Source organism: Montipora foliosa, chromosome 7 (genome assembly GCF_036669935.1).
Source record: "Montipora foliosa isolate CH-2021 chromosome 7, ASM3666993v2, whole genome shotgun sequence".
Classification (NCBI taxonomy): domain Eukaryota; kingdom Metazoa; phylum Cnidaria; class Anthozoa; order Scleractinia; family Acroporidae; genus Montipora; species Montipora foliosa.
Window position 1 is genome coordinate 35,373,689 of NC_090875.1, and position 7,500 is coordinate 35,381,188.

General features: G+C 39.4%; 2 protein-coding genes and 1 pseudogene across 2 annotated transcripts in view; 2 read left to right on the top strand and 1 right to left on the bottom strand.

The window, feature by feature from the left end:
• Positions 1-2,605, top strand: part of LOC138009427 (sulfotransferase 1B1-like) — a 43,867-nt gene extending 41,262 nt beyond the window's left edge. The window contains exon 4 of the mRNA XM_068856440.1: positions 2,429-2,605. The gene's annotated coding sequence lies outside the window, so the exon portion shown is untranslated. The remainder of the gene's footprint in view (positions 1-2,428) is intronic.
• Positions 1-7,500, top strand: part of LOC138009429 (sulfotransferase 1B1-like) — a 97,891-nt gene that overhangs the window by 22,789 nt on the left and 67,602 nt on the right. The gene's annotated exons all lie outside the window — the stretch shown is intronic.
• The window catches only part of LOC138011158 (cholesterol 24-hydroxylase-like), a 5,955-nt pseudogene continuing 72 nt past the window's right edge, over positions 1,618-7,500 (bottom strand).

Sequence of the window (7,500 nt, forward strand, 5' to 3'; positions counted from 1 at the left end):
CACGGATTTTTTGAAAACAAAACAAATATGGCGAGTATGACAAAACCTTTTTTCCTCCCTCTCGCGATGGTCTTGGAAATGCCGTGTAAACGTTTTAAAAGTGAAAATTGGGAGCTTTAGCAAAGACGACGGGAACGGCAACGAGAACGTCATCACAAAACCTAAATTCTCATTATTGTAATCACGACAATTCCAAGTTTTTTAATGAGAGAAAGGTATGGAAGTCCCTCAGGAATGAAAACGTTTTGAGCGGCGCTTTATTTAGGGGAATGCTGACGACGGCAAAAAAATGGACAAAAATGAAAAACGCACGTGCAGAGCGTGCAAAGCTATTGTTTTTGCCTACTAAATATGCAAATTTGTGACGTTCTTGTTGCCGTCGCCGTTTTCGTTGCTAAAGCTCATCAGCGCCTTAGCTCAACAAATTGAGACCAAGAGCATTCTCGTCGCCAGAAGCCGCGATTCTTTCGGTCAGCACGAAAATGAGACCAAGAGCTATTGGCTGCTTTATAAAATATCTTGCAAACTCGTAATTTAGATTTTGCAGAAAATGAGCACCTATAAAAAACCAGAAATTTAACAGACAGAAATTACGAAAACTGAAAACGTCTATGCGAATGATGAAAAATCTGTATGAAATTCTATGATAACCGCTGGTAAACGTACTTTATTTCAATAATTCTAAGTAAGCAAATGCTGCAGTGAATTTTGCGTCCATGAGGAACAAACAAGCATCCTTTAGGTCTTGTTTATTCTAGATGCGTTACCATGGCAACAGCCTGCAGAGCACATCGACTGTCAAAAATATAAACCCTCGTGGTAGCAAATATCAGTCACTAAGTTTGAGCCTCCAGGCAAAAATGGCAGAAATGTGGCAGAAATGGAAGTAGACCCGCTAAAAAACTGTGTTTAGTCACCTTCGTCAACAAATGTCAATACAAAAATCGCCATTCTCAAATAAGTAGGCAAGTTCACATAGTTAAGTCTCAGAAAAAACTTAGAGTCTTAGACAAAACGTTTGAGTGCCCTATGATCACTTCACAGTGTGGCAAACTGTGTGAAGGGCGAAACCAACGAAATAAAGTTATGAAACTCGTGCTAGCTTTAAGTTTCCACTGGAAGCTTCGACTCAATGAAACGAAACTCTTTAAATATGTATATATATTTATACGTAAATATGTTCAATTCCCACCCTGGTCAGAGTTATTCTCTGTCTATGTGTGGGCTCATTTCCATTACTGGGGCTAACGCCTAGAAGAATAATAGAAAAATAGCACTTCACATTACCCTCTGATAGTTAATTCCTCTGATAGCTAATTCTTTATGTAAGACTGACTTTACAATGAAATAAAACTCACCTCTGTTTAATTCAGAGTGTTCGAAGTAAAGAGATTCGTAGAATACTTTTGAGTTTTCGCGTGTGGAACAGCGCAAAAACTGGATTAACAGTGGCTGTTCAAGAAAGTGCAGGACGAGTAAGGTATTCCTCGAAATCTCGATTTTTCACGGCTACAACCTGAATGAATGACGTCATGTCCCAGATTAGGAAGCGGGCTCCTTCGTCGTCGCCCGCAATTATTGCCAACACAACCTCATCTTGTGAGTTCATTGCTAACTTCACCTTTGTGGAATCCTGCTTCTCCTCTTAATGGTACACAGTACTCCACCTTCAGGCCTTATCGTCACTTTCTCCTCATGTTTAATCTCATTTTGTCCAGGTAATAGCGTCAACTCAAACTCCTGTAGCAACCTTGCCATTAGCACTCGAGCCTCAAACTGGGCCAATGTTTGACCAATACAGGTCCTTGGACCAAGAGAAAATGGAAAGTAAGGAACAGATTGACCATGGCTAGGACTCTTGGCTTCTGGGGAAAACCTCTCTGGATCAAACGTCTTTGGCTCGGGCCATGATTCTGGAAGTCGGTGTAATATGAACCAACTAAATGAAACTGGAGTTCCAGCAGGGATGAAACATCCACCTATGTTCTCGTCTTTTACTGTTCTTCGACCCGTTACGTCAACCGATGGATGAGGTCTAAGTCCTTCCTTTAGGGTCTGACCCAGGTACTGAAGATTGCCAAGGTCTTTGTATTCCACAAATTGACGGGAACCAAGCACAGTTTCAATTTCCTGCAAAATTCTAGGTTAAATAAAAAACCAAATGAATATAAGTAAGGAAGTTTTGTCACAGAACACACTTCCATAATACATTGTAAAGAAGTGGCCACTTGGTTGTTTTTTTTTTTTTTTATGTTTATCCTTTTAAACTTAACTGACAGAACTGAACTCAATAATTATCTGAATCTTATCAGAGATTCTTGTCACACTGTGCGGGCATAGCTCATCACCAACTTTGTTTTGTGCTGGTGACTCTATTGTACTGTTGGTTAACAGATATTAATAAATCTCTCTTATTTTAACCTCCTAGAGCCCACTGCTGGAAAACCTTCTGAAAGTTCTTTTTTGGAAACTGTGTACAATTCAAAAGATGTATTACCTGAAAGCAATTACCAGGATACTTGAATTTGCAACAATATTTAATTTGTGACTTGCATTCATTTTATAATTTTAAAAAAAACAATAAGATAAAGCACCAAGGTTGAATGACATCCCTTTTGTACAATATTTGTGTACCTTTGTTTAACTTTAGAATGCCTGAGTGTTTCATAAAGTGTGAAAGACAGCTGGTTTGAAGTTGTCTCGTAACCTGTTGAGAACAAAGACACGACCCAGTTACAACACAGTGCTCGACGTTGTGACCGCTGAGGTCGCCAATTCGGCTGGATTTTATTCACTGGCGACTAACTTTTCACACTTACTCGCCAGAGTGGCCGCTAAGATATTTTTATTATATTATTATTAATATTTATTTTTTTCCTTCATCGAATGAGTGCAATGAATGTCCAATGACGGACTATAGTTCATGCTTCAAAGAAGAAGTTCTCTCCAAAATGACAATCCTTTTTTTTATCGATTGATAGAAAGTTCATGAGGAAAACAACGTCTAACCAAAATATTTCAATCTTAAAATAGCTTTCTAACCTTGTGAAATCCTTGTTAAAAATACACACATGCAGGCCTCCATTTGGATTATACGTGACGTCAATGAGTTCAGCTGACCCCACTTTTCTCTCGGAAATGCGAACAACATGAACGGTGTTTCGTCCGTCTAACCTATTTGAACAATTTATGTTGCTGAAAAAAAATCTCAACAGGTTTGTGTTGAGCTCAATGACGTCACGTATATTCCAAGATGGCGGCCTGCATGTGTGTATTTTTAACAAGGATTTCACAAGGTTAGAAAGCTATTTCAAGATTGAGATTTTGGTTGAAAGCTGTTCTCCTCATGAACTTTCTATTAATCGATAAAAAAAGGATTGCCATTTTGAAGTGAATTTCTCCTTTAACGCATGTAGCCTTCGAAAAACAGTGTTTTACGTATCCTTAAAACGCAAACTTAGATCTACATCTTAAATTAACTTCATTCCAGAAATGACATCCAATATATTTTTAAACACTCTCAATTGTATTTCGAAAGTGCACATAGTCGATTTTAAATACAGAAAAAGCGTTAAAAACTTTAAAATACGTATACAAGCTATAAAATGCAATGTCCGCGTACTTGCTCTGATTTTCGGTTCAGCCTTGCTTGCATTTTACCTTTATACAGCCGTTTTTGAGAACCTTAAGTTGCAACTTAGGACAATATTATTTTTTCGGTTTATAGTAGTCTCTCTTTTGTTGAAATGTATAAGGCCCCCTAGATTTTTTCCTGAGAGTCGAGCACTGCGATTAAACAACTTACTGGCATAAGTTCTTTTTATGCTGCACTAGTAGTTGCAAACTTGATTGAATGTCCTGCAATCTCCAGTGCACCAACACGTTCAAACAACAGGGATCTAATTAAGCGAGGATGACGACAATGGCTATCAGAATCTGGTCTCAGTAAAAATATGATTTCCCATTACTGTATTAATTTTGTGATTACTCCAATTCGCTTGCTAAGGAAAGTGTGTGTCAACAATCCAAGAATAAAATAGGCGAGAATGGTGTGGATATTTAGAGAGAAAATTGGAAATTACATCCCCTACATAACCTCAAATTTGGTCAAATCACGTTATCGTCAGAGCACGCACAGCATAGAACTGCACGAAAGTGTAAAGTGCACATACAGAGTGTGCAGAGCTTTTGTTTGTGCTTCTTAGACCTGCTGTTTCATCACGTTCTCACAGCCAGTGTGGCTTAAGCTCTTGAGTGCGACAGGTACAAAACGCAGGTCACAGGGCACAGGTCACAGGTCATTGTTTTACTTGTAAAGAAAGTATCCTAAACATTCATAAAAGCTAACCTTAGGCCTAAAAACTCTTCTTTAGGCCTAATTAGGCCTAAAATTAGCTGTTAGGAATGTTTAGGATACTTTTCTTTAGGCCTGATTAGGACTAATTAGGCCTAAAAAGGCCTAATTAGACCTAACTAGGTCTAAGGTTTGCTTTTATGAATGTTTAAGATACTTTCTGTATAGGTTAAATAATGACCTGTGACCTGAGCCCTGTGACCTGTGACCTGTGACCTGCATTTTGTACCTGCCATCTCAAGTGTTAGGAATCAATCCTTTATAGCATGAGAGGCAATCAACATGTTTCAACATTCCCAACTCAATATCAAAGGGTGTAATATCAGACATGGTTTGATGCCATTCTGGTTTGAAGAATAGCTTCCAGACTCTTGAATCCTGGCAACCTGGTTAATATGATACAATTTCAGGTGCACACACATGCATCCTTCATGTGTTCTGTTTAAGCTCACATAAGAAATAAATTATGTGATTAGATCAGAGGAAGTCAATTGCCAAAAAATCTACCCTTTCTACAAAATCCTCACTTCCTTTTCTTCCAGGGCAAGGGGAGGACAAAGTTTTTGAGTGCATGTTGGTTAGGGTTTGTAACTTAACTCATATACTCCTAAACCGCCTTGCCCCCTCCCCCCTCCTCCCACAATCCCCAATGATGCGTAACATAACAATATTTTCTGGCATTAGACTCGCAGGTACAAGTCACAGGTCATTGTTTTACCAATTTTCATTCAAAAGCAGCCCTAAAAGTTTACAAATGCTAACACTAAGCCTAAAAGCTTTTGCTTAGGCCTGAACTTAAGGTTAGAATTAATGAATGTTTGCGATTCTTTCTGCATGACCTGTGACTTGTGACCTGTATTTTGTACCTGCCTGTGTTGGACAGTCAATGGGTTGAAAGGTATTGACACAATGAGAGAGGGAATTCAGTCTGGCTAAGCCTGTCATAACATCAGTGAACTCATAAAGGAAAAGGGTTAAGGCCCCTGAAGAAATGTAAAGCAAGCTATTACGCTTACCTGCCACAAAGAAGGTAACAAACTCATCAACAAGGTCTTCTATAGTTAAGGTAGATTCTGTTTTTGCAAGACTCAAGATGTGTGCAAGAATATCATCAGGAGTATCATCCCCACGTGAAATTGCCTCTTGCCGCTCTTGGATAACTTTCTGTGCATAATCACGAACAAGTCTGATGGCTTGAGACACACTTTTTTGAAATGAGAATTGTTACACATCAAAGTGCCAAAATGGGCTGCGGAAGGCAACTTGAGCTCCTTCAAGACCCTTGGTAATTGCTGATGGGAATTGATTATTTGCATCTTTTATGAAATCATCATCAACACCAAATGCAACCTAATTTTCAAAAAACATTGCAGCAGCAACCGTAAATATGCAAAGTTATCTATTCCAAGGGATGGAAAAGTACTGATTGAATAATTGACTTGGACTGATAAACAGAGCATAATGAGTTGCTGTAACTAAATTCAAATCATTTCTTGAAGTTTTCCCCACAGCAGTCAGTGGCTGACTGGCCAGGACACCACACTTACAATCTTGAGTCCCCCTCTTATTGCCCATGGGAGTTGTTTCTGGGTTATTACAAAATCAACTCCTCAGCTCACATACAGATAGTCAGAACAAAACTACTGTGATCCCACTACCTACACATAGAGCAGTTTTCAAATGAGTGTCGTAAAACCAAAACCAAAGTAATAACTTTGGCCAATCAAAAAGAACGGAGACAACCCAGTAAACCAATCAAAACTCAAAGTAATTACATGTAGCCAACACAAAGCGCGGGAAAATGTGCACGCACAAGCCACAATTGGTTTTGGTTTCGGTTCTGATTGGGTGAAAAAATGGCACGAGAACTTTGAACCAATCACTGAGTGAAGTAATGCAAAACCAAAGTAATTCGCTAATTACTTTCGACACTCAATTGAAAATCGCTCTATCATCTAATCTAAAATCACATTATCACAGTTGTTTTTTAAACAGTCTGTAATCTTAGGCCTACAAAAGGGTATTATTCATTACGATTCATCACTTGTTGAGGATACAAGTCAAAACAGAACTGCCAGACAAACAACATAAGAGGCACTTGGCATCTACCCCACCCCCCAGAAAGTGTTGACAACAATCTTGCTCCAAGTCTTTCAGTTCAGTAAGGTGGGGACATGAGAGATCCTGGGAATGAAATTCTTGCTGTCCAAAACAGAAGCAAAAATGACCTTGAAGTAGGGTCACCATGGACCTCTTTCATAACATTTGGCAACCAAATAAAAGCAAAATTTCTAGACTCACTACGATGAACAAATTTCAAAAGAATATTTGTTTTCAAAATGAGGGCGTTAGGTCTCATTGACATAAATACAAAAGAACGTGTTATGTCCAGGAGCCATTGCATGTACCCTGATGGGGAGGGGGGGGGGGGGAGCTGCCTCTTCGCCTCAAACACACAAAAAATTTACACGAGAATGTACATAAAGGTGGTCGCCATTTATGAAAGTTGTCTATGAAATAAACAATTATGACATGGGACCCCCTCCACAACCCTTAACCTCGATTCTAACCGTTTGCTCCCTCACAGCTGGCTCCCCTCCCAAGGAATTCTAGCGTACCTTTCCGATGACATCCATGGTCACCCTGGAAAACTCCGGAACCATGTCTATAACAGTTTTCCCATCGGCATATTCGTCGAGCCTTTCTAGGAATAAATCGCAGCTTTTGTTAAATGCACTCATGAAGTTCATCAAATGTCGGCGATGAAAAGCAGGGTTTAGGAGTGCCCTTCGCTTCTGCCATGCATCGTGATTCATCTGGGTCACCAACCCGTTGCCCATCAGTCTTTGACCGAATGGAAAGGCCAAACACCGGTAAGAATACGGATTCTTTGGTAAATTCAGCGTAACAAGGCATTTCTTCACCAGCTCTGGATCACATATAAAAATTATCGGTATGTGATACAACCATATCAGGACAACTGGTCCGTAAATTGAATGGAGTTCTTCCACCACTTCGACCAAAATTTTACCCCTCTCTTTTCCTCGGCGAATGAGTGGCACATGACCAGAGAAAAAGCTGTCCCTTTTCGCTGTGGGAATATGGCTGTATTTCCAGTGAACATACACCAAGTAAATGGAAAATAC